The sequence below is a fragment of the Ranitomeya variabilis genome, chromosome 6 (genome assembly GCF_051348905.1).
Source record: "Ranitomeya variabilis isolate aRanVar5 chromosome 6, aRanVar5.hap1, whole genome shotgun sequence".
In the NCBI taxonomy this organism is placed as follows: domain Eukaryota; kingdom Metazoa; phylum Chordata; class Amphibia; order Anura; family Dendrobatidae; genus Ranitomeya; species Ranitomeya variabilis.
This window is the reverse complement of record NC_135237.1, coordinates 51,422,726-51,436,275: the sequence shown is the minus strand read 5'-3', so window position 1 is coordinate 51,436,275 and position 13,550 is coordinate 51,422,726.

Below are 13,550 nucleotides of genomic sequence, written 5' to 3'. Positions count from 1 at the left end.
CTACATCATTATAAATGGTTAACAGAGTGTGAGGGCTTCCTCTTTATCCAAATTGGTGCCCTCAGATCATGATTGTGTGGTCCTGATGTTTGCCATGTCAGTTCATGACCAAATAGCAGCCTTACCGTCTGACTGCTGTAGTAATCTGTTCAGAAGTTAGAGGCATTTAGGTGGTAAAAATAGACATTTTCATTTCTGTCATGCCACTCTGCATTCATTCCTGTAAAGCACCTGAATGGTTAACAAACTAACTGACTGCAGTTTTCAATATGTCAGGGGTGCTGTTTTTAAAATGGTATCACTTTTGGGGGTTTTCTAATATATAGGGCCCCTAAAGTCACTTCAAACATGGATAAGTCCTTAAAAAAAGAAATTGTGTAAATTTCCTTGAAAATATGAAAAATTGATGCTACATTTTTAAACCTCATAAAATGCTAACAAAACAAAATAACATTTTACAAATGGTGCTGATATAAAGCCGACACGTGGGAAATGTTATTTATTAATGGTTCGCTGTGGTGTGACCATCTGGATTAAAGAGATAATCATTCAAATTTAGAAAAGTGCTAATTTTTTAACATTTTACTAAAATTTTTGATACTTTTTATAAATAAACACAAAACATATTGACCTAGATTTACCATTATCATAAAGTATTATGTGTCATGAAAAAACAGTCTCAAAATCACTGGGATTTGTTGAAGCATTGCAGAGTTATTACCACATAAAGTGACACTGGTCAGATTTCAAAAATTTGGCTCTGTCACTAAGGGGATATGCTTCCCAGCTTCAGAGGCGCGCACTGCACATGTCCAGAGGTTTAGAAGAAAGCTTCCAGACATGAGCACACCTGGCTTCAAAGTTGCAGTGATGCTGCTGGAATGAGCGGAAGACATGCACTCGATTTGCCTGAGTGTGGTGATGATGCTGCTTGTGCAAATTATGTCATCATGCCCACAGGAGCGTGATAACATGGGAAAGAGGTCTGACTAGTCTGGGGCAACTAACGCTCCAGCGACTAACCAAAGCCCTCAGTAGCATATCAAAGAGGGACATTATACGTAAATGCTTTTTTATACCTTGCTTTCACTTCGTAACATTACACAGCGCTGATCAGACACGGAATGTGCTCATACATAGGTGAATGCTGCTGGGTTGAAGGGCATGGTGGACCTGACCGGTTTCCTTTATATAATTCAAAATAATCTGCAGGAGGAAATAATCATCCAGGCGGACAGTGCATGTCACAGTAAAGCTGGTATTTACATGCTTCATAATATGTTTATCGACCTTTAAAATGTGAACTAAAAGGAGGCGTGTGAAATTTTATTTTTAAGTAAAAAATGGCAAATTAATTTGGACAGTTTGGAATACAGTGAGAGAGTCTAAATGTATTTTTATTTATCACAAAACATTACTGAGGCCATCAAATGTCTAGGAGCAGTGTGAGAATAATTAACGGTGACTTTTGGTATTTCTCATTCAGTAGTAAACCTCCACAACTGTACAAGAATAAACAGGATAGACCTAAACTATTCTCATATTATTCAGGAGCAAAAATTCTTGAGTGTGTCACCCCCAAAACACATTTTAAACTAAGCACACAGTTATAAAGGGGACATAATCTATAAGAATCATAACTTTACTGGAAAATCTATCCCTCCATTGGGCAAAAAATGCTCTTTAAGTCCCCCTTGCTAGTTGGGGTTCTTGGTGCACCCTTGGCTTCAGAGCACCGTTTTCCATCTTGAATTTGGATGCCTCCCTTTCTGGTGATGGATAGTTGCCCAAAGCCTGTGCTGTCTCAGGAGAAAGCTGGTACATGCGCTCACTCAATGTCGGCGTTCTTAGATTGGAGTGTGTGTTGACACAGCTCTCTCGTGTCTACGCTAGTAGTGGAGCCGCTACAGCAGAGAGAAAAGAGCTATATGTACACACGACAGTGATTGACCTAAGGCACCAGCTTTTTCCTGAGACAGCGCTGACTCTGGACAAGCCAGTCTTGTCCACCACCAGAGGATGACAGGGACGTATCCAAATTCAGGGGGTAGAATGGTGCACTGAAGCTGCTCAACCACGTCAAGGATGCACAGAGCACTCTAATTAGAATTAATGGGAATAAAAAGTGTATTTTGCTCAATGGGACAGTGGTAAACAGCAAAAGTATAATTTTTATTTTTTAGGGGAAAAATCCACAGTATGAATAAGTGCTTGGATTAAGTTGTGCTATGTGAGTGTAAGGCTCCCTAAAATGTGTAATATTTGGCAAACAGCGCTGGCAATTTTGCCAAATTTTATTACTCCGATTTCTCATGCAGACACATGAAGCATAAATATCTTCTGACAGAGTAACGTCCTGCGTTACTCCTCTTGGAATATATCGATCCAAAAGGAAAGGCAATTAAAGATGCTTGGGTACTTTGGCTTTGTGGTCTCAAACTGGCTGTGGTCATTCTCATATTGTTCGAGGAATGATTACAAGAAACGTATGACCAGCAGCTCTCTGCAATCATTCTTACACCATGGTTCTTACACCATGGTCTCTGTACCCCATTTTTTAAATACTGCAGAGTGATGCTGTTAGGAAAATTGAGTGCAATAATAAGAATGACCGGAGACAATCCCATCACAACTTTGTAATCTGTATGTAAACACAAAGATACGAAAATTCGACTATCGAGTCCAGTTCAGCAAATTTGACAATAGGATGGAGTCTACTATTACCTTAGTTTTCAGTGTAAAAAAAAAAACAAAAAAACAAAAAACAAGAAGAAAGATATGCACACTATAGGGATCAACCTTAAGGCTATGTGCACACTTTGCGGGGTCCTCTGCAGGTTCTCCCACAGCGGATTTGATAAATCTGCAGGGCAAAACCGCTGCGGTTATCCCTGCAGATTTATCGCGGTTAGTTTTGCGGTTTCCGCTGCGGGTTTACTCCTATACTATTGATGCTGCATATGCAGCATCAATAGTAAGGTTAAAAATAATAAAAAATGGTTATACTCACTCACCCTCTGACGTTGCGATCTCCTCGGCACTGCACGCGGCGGTCCGGTTCTAAAGATGCTGTGCGAGAAGGACCTTCGTGACATCACGGTCATGTGACCGCGGCGTCATCACGGTCATGTGACCGCGACGTCACCGCAGGTCCTGCTCGCACAGCAACCCTCAGACCGGACAGCCGCGTGCAGCGCTGAGAGGTGAGTATATCATTATTTTTTATTTTTGTTCTTTTTTTTTTTGCACTAATATGGTTCCCAGGGCCTGGAGGAGAGTCTCCTCTCCTCCACCCCGGGTACCATCTGCACATGATCCGCTTACTTCCCGCATCGTGGGCACAGCCCCATGCTGGAAGTTAGCGGATCAATGCATTCCTATGTGTGCAGAATCGCAGCGATTCTGCACAAAGAAGTGACATGCTGCGGAATGTAAACCGCTGCGTTTCTGCGCGTTTTTTCCCGCAGCATGTGCACAGCGGATTGCGTTTTCCATAGGGTTTACATGTAAATGTAAACGCTATGGAAACTGCTGCAGACCCGCAGCATCAAAATCGCCGCGGATCCGCGGTAAAACCTGCAAAGTGTGAACATGGCCTAAATATTAAATTTTATTTAGCATAACTATACAAAAAAGCAAGGCAAGACACACAATTTAAAAACATTTAAAAGCCAACATGGCTAAGTGGGCCATACATAGTCACCCCATAGTCACCCCAAACGGATAAGAAAACAAACATTTGATAGCGCACAGATATAAGGCACATCGAATTATCTGGTCAGGTGTAAGAAATTACTTATACACCCTAGTGGCTAAATATTAAACATAATATACAATATGCTGCCAGCTGACCCAATAAATACCATAAACCAATATAGATTATAATAACCCTTAGTTTTGGTACAGGGACGCGAATTGGTGTAAGTTCTTAGTTTTCAGTGTTATACATTTATATTTTTGTTTTTATTTGTCATGAATGATAGCATTTTGGGCAAACATTCCATAGAGGTAGACCATGCAACTACTATGGGCCATTGAAGAGGAGTAATTCCAGGCATATTAAATTTCCAAAACGCCTTCTACTAGGGAGTGAGAAATGTGTAAGACTCCCATATAACAATAAATTTAGCAGGAACGTGAATAAAGAAATAGTTTAAGGGTCATGAAATGGGCTTGGAGGAGAAAGGAAGCACGGGGGCATTTCTGTCGCAATTAGCAAAGTCAACCAAATGATGGGGTTTTATTTTGATCTTTGCTATGGGGTCCACATGAGCCATGGACAGTAGACTCAAGAGGAAAGCGTGCTTTTTTGACTTGTACTTTAGGGTTGTTTATAAGACAGGACAGACATTTGATATTTATTACATTTTGTTTGTCTTGTTCTGTTGGGTTAAGTTTACAAAATTCAGCAACTTGGAGACAAAATATGTCAACTCCAAGCTTAACAGAATCACAATGCTTCCTGCTATGGAGCCAATGAAACAACATAAATGTTTGGTAAGTTAGCCGAAAAGCTAATAATTATAGGCTTATTATAGCAATCAGGACGAATCTAGTAATTATACGAACAATATGCATGAGACCTCCCAGTAATTTTCCAGACAGTTATAGTTTTTGAAAAACTGCACAACATTTGAAAGATTTCAGTTTGAACTGTGAGAGTGCAAGAACTAGATGATCTCATTGCTTAGGAAAAAAACCCTCCGAGTACATATAGTACATGTCAATCTGAGAGTACAGGACAGTGTGGAACTTAAAGAGCATCTGTCAGTAGGACCAACCCTCGTAAGCCATCTATATTTGCATTCAGCTCATATTGCAACATCAACAGCAGCAGCTTTCAGAGTAGGTCTCTTAATTACGGCTCTCACTGTCCAGAGGTGTGTGCTTGTTCAAATGTCCTGTTGTCTCTATTTATAAATATAGTGCCCTCCCTGCCAGAAACCAGGAAGTAAGGAGACTGCATAGCTCTGAGTTGCTCCAGAGACTGAGAATAGAAGAGATTGAGAATATCCCTTTAAAGGGCATACCAGTAGAATCAACCCTCCTAAACCGTCTATATGGACATGCAGCTCAGAAAAAGTTGAATAAAATGATATCTTGATATCTGCAATCCAATGAATGGTTCCCGCAGAATCTATTTATATGCAAATGAGCTGAAAAGATCACTGTGCTAGATTAATCAAGAGACAACTTAAATATACCCCTTTAAACGGCATGTCAGTAAACGTAAATGTCCGTTTTTTGTCAGGAAATTTCTGCAAGAAATCCTGACGTGTGCACATACCCTAAACCCTCCTAAACAGTCTATAGACTAATCTGATACAGAGATCTTTTCAGCTCATTTGCATATACAAAAATGTGGATTTCCCAGGAACCATTCATAGGATTGCAAATATCAAGGTATCATTTCATTCATCTTTTTCTGAGCTGCATGTTCATATAGACAGTTTAGGCAGATTGATTCTACTGGTAAAATAAAGCTTTGTATATGAATAAAATTTCTTTATATTTGAGATTATTTTGTTATTTTGTTAGTTCTTACGTCTTGTTGCTCCTAAAATAACAGGTACACTTTAAAAATCATTTTACTTGTTTTTACTATTTCTGTATATGGGGGTTCATGACTAGATGATTTTCTTGATCTGTATGTCCTAAAGATGATATTTATTTTCATGCATTTTCTTAGCTCACATTTGCATTAGTTCCAAAACATGAATATCAGTTTTAAAGGGAATCTGTCACCCCGTTTTTCGGGGGCTTATCTACAGCATTCTGGAATGCTGTAGATAAGCCCCCCATATAACCTGAAAGATAAGAAAAACAAGTTAGATTATACTCAACCAGGGGCGGTCCCGCTTCGGTCCGGTCCGATGGGTGTCGCGGTTCGGGTCCAGCACCTCCCATCTTCATGCGATGACGTCCTCTTCCTTGCTTCCTGTCGCGGCTCCTGCGCAGGCGTACTTTATCTGCAAAATACTGCAGTGCGCAGGTGCCTGAAAAGGTCAGAGAGGCCCGGCGCCTGCGCACTGCAGTACTTTACGCTCCCCTCAACAGGGCAAATCAGTACCCCTGCGCAGGAGCTGCGACAGGAAGCAAAGAAGAGGATGTCATTGTATGAAGATGGGAGGCGCTGGACCCGGACCGCGACCCCCATCAGACCAGACTGCAGAGGGACCGCCCCTGGGTGAGTATAATCTAACTTGTTTTTCTTATCTTTCAGGGTACAGCAGGGGCTTATCTACAGCATTACAGAATGCTGTAGATAAGCCCCTGATGGCGGTGGCCACAGCTTATAGTCGAAAAATGGGGTGACAGATTCCCTTTAAACACTTTAAAAATAAGTCAATAATCTTCAACGAGATATGATTTGATTTTGTACTACATGTCTGTAAAAATAAAATAAAATAAACCAAACCCATAAACAAAAAAATAAGCACTTAAAAAAAAAATCAAAGTTTGTGCATAGTTGCACTCATTTTATATTGTTCATTTGCTTCCTAAATGCAAGTTTTAGCAACTTTCGAAATAAGCTTATTTAAAAATGGGTAAATGGCTGGGAATGTGGGATTGCTCTAAATATACTCGTATTGGGAACAACCCTTGTCTAATTAAATTACAACACTTGGAAGGGTTTGTGGGGTGGAAGAAGCAAGGTTTGCAATATCTGTATCAACTATATCTGAATGGTCATTTTTGTTTATTTGAACATTTTTTAAAAATGGCGTACCGTTTTGGCATTGTAAGGTAGGTGCAACTACTTCACTTAGCTGGTTGTGCTGTTGCCTTTTACTCTCACTACTTCTGTTGCGAGCTCAGAGATGATTCATCTGCTTCCCTCATCCCTTCTCTCACAGCAGGTCTGCAAAAAATCTACAGGCTAAATCACCTGCAGTGGCATGTAAAAGTTTGGGCGCCCCTGGTCAAAATTACTGTTATTGCGAACAGTTAAGCATGTTGAAGATGAAATGATCTCCAAAAGGCCTAAAGTTATAGATTACACACGTCCTTTGTATTTTAAGCAAATATATATATATATATATATATATATATATATATATATATATATATATATACAAAATAAGCAAAAGAAGTCAGCACTCCAAGTCCTTTTCAAGGTGAAAGAAAGTGTGAAGTTTATTCAACCCACATCTCTGTGCGACGTTTCGGCTCACACTGAGCCTTTTTCAAGCAGTGAGTGTTACTAACAATTGTGTTTTTATAGGCATAATCTACCATCATTTACATAATTAACCATCAATCATTAATAAATACATAAAACATTTTTACAACATATGTGCAAAAGGATCCTTTGTGCAATCCTAATCTCATAAAGTGGACTGTGCTAAAGTGCTAGTATAGTCATATATCTTCACAATTATTTCTCTTATTTTTTACATATTCTTGTTATTTCTTTCCTAATAAACATTTATCACGTGCTTGTACATGTTTATAATTATTTAAATTTCTTACCCTGCCGCACACAGGTCAGACCACATGGAGGACGCTATATCTGCCATTATCGGCGTTCTATTGCCTCTACTGCGCATGTCCTGACGTCATTTCACTCTGTCATAACTTGCCAGCCAATCACAATCTATTTGTGGTATATTTGCCCTTGTGCATGCGCACTATCCCTCTGTCAGTGCCGCAGCGCCATCTTGGATGTGGCTTAATGTCTTCTTATACGCATTACTTCAAACCTGCTTGCATGTTATACAGCGGTACAAATGCAACAAAATTTCTACATTTCGAGCATGTTTTCTGATTATAGATATTATATGGCTTCATAGCTTAAATTTACACTCTGGCACAATGGACGGCACCTTCTTCAGGCTGTCTCCGTTTGCCAATGTCCCTCCAACTTGGTGCATAGCCCTTCAAGGCCATACCATCGCTATTGGAGGGTCCATATAAGTGCTAATATACTGCCAAATATCTATTTATATAACAGGCTTTCACACTCCGCTGTCTTTTAACATGCACTTCTTTTATTGAATTAATAGGACATCACTATTGGCCGACAGTTATGACATATTAAAAAATAACATTTTTTAAAGGAAAAAAAAAAAAGAAATAGAAAAAAATTATATATGTTCCATCCTCCATGTGATTATATTCCATCCGCCGGCAGGCTGAAGATTGTGTACAGGTTGATAAACGTGAAGATATCACTAAAAAAATATAAAATATTTATTAAAATTGGAGTACTATAACCCAATAACAAATTACATACTCCAAGACTTAAACTAGGAGCCTGTATACATCTGATTCCTAGGTGTACCTTCACGGGGCTAATACATATTAGGGTAAATGATGGTAGATTATGCCTATAAAAACACAATTGTTAGTAACACTCACTGCTTGAAAAAGGCTCAGTGTAGCCGAAACGTCGCACAGAGATGTGGGTTGAATAAACTTCACACTTTTTTTCACCTTGAAAAGGACTTGGAGTGCTGCCTTCTTTTGCTTATTTTGTATACATGTTGGGTAGATGAGTGGACCATTCTACCCAGGAGGCCAGGCACCCACCGGTGAGCATTGTGCTGTTCCAATTTTTCTCTTGAGATATATATATATATATATATATATATATATATATATATTTTTTTTTTTTTTTTTTTCATCTTTTAGATTTTAAAAAATCCAAAAAGGAAAATGGCTGAAGCAAAATTTTGCACACCCTTTGAGATTTGTGTGCTCAGATAACTTTGACTGAGGTTTCAGACTATAATTAGCCTGTTAGGGTTATGGCTTGTTCACTATCATCATAAGGAAAAGCCAGGTGATGCAAATTTCCCAGCTTTATAAAAACTTAGCCCCTCTAACATTGTGCCAAAAAACAGCAGCCATGGGTTTTTCTAGGCAGCTGCCTAGCACTCTGAAAATAAAAATGGTGGAGATCCACAAAGCAGGAGAAGGCTATAAGAAGATAGCAAAGTGATTTCAAGTTGCCCTTTCCTCAGTTAGAAATGTAATTAAGAAATGGCAGTTAACAGGAACAGTGGAGGTCAAGATAAGGTCTGGAAAATCAAGCAAAATTTCAATGAGAGCTGCTCGTAGGATTGCTAGAGAGGCAAATCAGAACCCGCTTGACTGCAAAAGACCTTCAGAAAGATTTAGCAGACACTGGTGTTGTGGTACATTGTTCTACAGCTCAGAGACACCTGCACAGATATGACCTTCATGGAAGAGTCATCAGAAGAAAACCTCTGCTGCATCTTCACCATAAAATTCAGTGTCAGAAGTATGCCACAGAACATCTTAACAAGCCTGATGCATTTTGGAAACAAGTCCTGTGAACCGATGAGGTTAAAGTAGAACTCTTTGGCCGCAATGATAAAAGAGATGTGTGGAGAAAAAGAGGTACAGAATTTAAGGAAAAGAACATCTTGCCAACCATTAAACATGTGGGTGGATCAATCCTGCTTTGTGGTTGTGTTGCAGCCAATGACACAGGGAATATTTAGGTTAGAGGGAATAATGGATTCAATGAAATTTCAACAAATTCTTGATGCAAACATAACACCATCTGTACAAAATATGAAGTTGAAAATAGGATGGCTTCTACAAATGGATAATGATCCTAAACACACGTCTTTTAGAGATTATTCCATCTTCAACTTGCCTGACTGTTCACAATAAAAGTAATTTTGACCAGGGGTGCCCAAAATTTACATGCCACTGAACATGCAGTATCTTCTTCCTATGATATTGTCATCACTGAATCACATGTCTTTCCACCAAGCGACCTGTGGCTTTCCAGCAGTTGTGACACCAGTCTGGAGCTTTCAAGACATATCACAACAGTTGGAGGGTTTCAAGTTGTTAACCTCGGATATAAATGTATAGAGCCATATGTTCTCCTATTATTTGTACCTACTTTGGAACCTATTTTTGCAGCGCCCCCACTGCCGCAGGGCCGAGGGGTACCCGGTACCGGGCCTCTGAGTCTCTGCTCTGGGGTCGTCACGGTGGCTAGGCCCGGTCCGTGACCCTGCCAAGGGGCGTACAGTGAATGGTATGATGGATGTGGATGGTGGTGGTGGTGTGGTGCAGTAAATAACGAGGACACCAGGTTGCAGTCTCTTTACCTCTTTACTGAAGATCTCTGGGTCCTGAATCCGGAATACGGTTAACCAGGCTGCGCAAGTCCGGCCGGTCCAATGGCACCTCCAGAGTTCTCTTTGCAGGTGGAAATCTGTGCCTTCCTGCTAGCGCTATGTGTTGTGGTCCTTCCCTGCTGTGGTTACGGAAAGTCCCCACAACTGTTGTGTCTGTTTCTTAAGTTCCCTCACAACTCGATTAGATGATGTTCTGCTAATCTTCCGTCCCTTCCTGATGTTACGGTTAGGACGGCACCCGTATGACGGGTAGGCTCGGAGCTCTTCCGGGACCCTAGAGTCGCCCCTCTCCACAAGTTGCCCCCTATGTCTTCGTAGGTGATTTAGGTGAGACAGCCCGCCTATGACTGACTGTCCTGCCGTTGGTTTGAAGTATTGCTTGAAGCTAGATTTATAAATACTTCCTCGGCGTTCCGGCCGCCGGTTGTGCGCCTCAGTAGAATGTTGCCTCTGTCTCACTGCACGACTCCTACTGGTATTCTCCTTATTGCTTTGATCTCGTTTCTCACTCAGCACAATCTATCTCGCTTCTAATCCTTCCTTGGGCACCGCCGCTATGCTGAGCAGGCACGGTCCCGTTACGTTCTCTCTAGTTGCCAGGCCTCTGTCAGGATCCCACCCCTGACAGGGACCCTACCGAATCTTCTCCCACAACACCCTCTGCCACAAGGTGTTGCCTGGTTCCAACCCAGTCAGCTTTCTTTCCAACTTCCTGCCTGACCCCCAGTTTTACCTGTGAGGAGTGGCCTAATGAATAGAACCCTTAGCTCCCCCTGGAGGCCCGGCTGTGAAATGTATTGGTGTCTGTGATACCTGGTCAGATGAACTCCTTCAGTGCCATCAGACGTACCATAGCTCCCCTTAGTGGCGGAGCCACAGTACTGCAACGACCAGGACTCTGGGGCGCTGCACTTTCAACACTTGTTTGCTTGTAGGCTTGTTTATAACATTGAGAGACTTAAAAACTTCACGTCTCTTCAGGGAGTTAAGGACCACAATGGGAAGAGTCAAAAGTCTTTCATATTTACAAAGACTTATCTCTGGAAGATCAAGATGTTAGCCCAATAGGAGCAAAACTGACTGACAGGAAATAGCTTTTTTGGCATTAGAAGCAGTGGCGTAACTTGAACCTTGTGGGCCTCTATGTAACAACACCAACGGAGCCCGTGATTATTGCAATTCGTTAAATGGAATGGTCTTATCATATGGGCCAAAGAGGCCTTTTGGGCCACCTAGGCTTCAGGGCCCAGGTGTGATTGCGACGCCTTCGCTTATTATAGGTACTCCCCAGGTTAGAAGCTGAAGGCAGTAGAAGTCTGAAGCAGAAACAACCAATCTTGCAAAAACCAGACTGCACAGTAAGTGCAAGTGAGGATTTACTGTCAGAGCACTATGTGTTTTCAATGTTGTTCTTCTGGTTTTGCAAATTGCTCCTTACAGGCAGGTCTAAGGGACCACTTATAAAAGATTGTAGAACATGACAATCTTAAAAAGCAATACTATGCAACATTAACATGTCACTGATTCACAGGAATAACATAGAGATAGCTATCCAATGTTTGCTTGAGTCAAAATCCTACCCTCACTTGTCAGTCAAAGTCTACCCTTACCTCATCCGGCATGCCAAACAGCTCAATCAATTTCATCTGAGCTGTCTCCGCAGACTTTTCATCAGGTGGCATGAGAATGTCCTCGACACAGCAATCCTTGAATAAACTGGGCTCTGCACCAGTGTTTCCAAACCCTGTTCTCATGGCTCCCCAACACATGATGTTTTCAGGATTTCCTTAGTATTGTTCAGGTGAGAGAACCTGTGACAGTTTTTGAAGCCTTAATAATAATTCCATCACCTGTCCAATGCTAAGGAAATTCAGAAAACATGATCTGTTGGAGACCGTGAGGACTGGAGTTTGGTAAACACTGGTCTACACCCTTCTGCTGAAAGACCAGGTCAAGTGGGCTGGACATGTGATCAGAATGCCAGACAGCCAATTGCCTAAACAACTGCTGTATGGAGAACTGTATCAGGTAAAGCAAACAGTCGGGGGGGGGGGGGGGGGGAGAGCAGGCGAAACGTTTGAAAGACTGCCTTAAAAAGTCCCTCAAAACTTGAGTTGACATCAACAGATGGAAGTAGCTTGCCCTGGACCATCCAGTTTGGAGAAGCAAGATCTCTTCAGGAGATCGTGCAACTGAAGACAGAACAATTGAGGCAAAATGTAAGCGAGCTGTGCTCAAGGCACAAGCAGTATCTACTGTCCTGACTACATCTACTTATGTCCCATATTTGGGCAAGCCTTCAGGACCTGGAATGGCCTCATCAGTCACCTCTGTAGCCTCTCTGGACACACTGATCCTCCTAGAAGTCCTGAAATTATGGTCATCTTCGACTACGAAGGATGAACGATAACAGCACCCTTACCTCAAAAACACATTACTCAGGGGAGAGGTAGAAGATACGTTCTACCCAATAAAAAGGTTAATTACAACTAAAAAAAAACAAGTCAGATTTTTACCAGGAATAGAGCTACTTCTCTTCATTGGCTGTGTCTGGTATTGCGACTCAAGGGAACATGGCTGAGTTGCAATACTAAACACAATCCATGCAATAGAGTGGTGTAATTGGATGGGCAAAGCTCAGACTCTGACCTGTCAAATGTCCATAAATTTCAAAAAGAGACAAAACTAGCTAGCACATCCTTACAGCCCACATATTTCGCTATGTAAAGAGCGGAGTGTTGTAGGAAGGCAACACTAAGGCTCAAATGTATGGTGCTCAGCCAATCTGAAGAAGTTTGTACTATAATAAAAAATTACAAAATAAAACACTTCTTTTTTAATAGGATAACAAGCTAACAGGATTGCAAAACACAAACAGGCAACGGTGCTTTCCTGCTTGCTTTTGCTCTCCGGCTGGCCAGGTTTCATGCACTCGGCTTCTTTCCATGGAAGTGAATTGAGAGAAATCGGACACATCTAGTCGGCACATCACTGCAAGAACGCAAATAATATACATGGGGTCAAGTGGCCGCCCACTCCCACCAGTAATACTGGGGAACCGTAACTTTTAATAAAGTGATTACAGACTTTTGTCCCAAGCCTGGACAACCCTTTTAACTTAATGGAAACTCCGTCACTCTGCTGTAGCTTACAATAGTACTGTTTATAGAAGAAAAAGAACTTCCAAAATTGAACACTGATGATTGATAAATTTAAGACTTTTTGAAAACCAAAAAATATGAACTTTGCACTAAATAACAAGTGGTACATACATGTCTGAGCCTTTATCCTGCATTCCAAATAATTAAGGCAAATTCCATAGAAGAATTATAACAAGACAACCCTGTGTTCCGTAATAAGGTCTTGTTATGTGTGGAATTCCACTCAGGATTCAGTGGTACCAGGATGAATTCCTCAGAGTTTTCA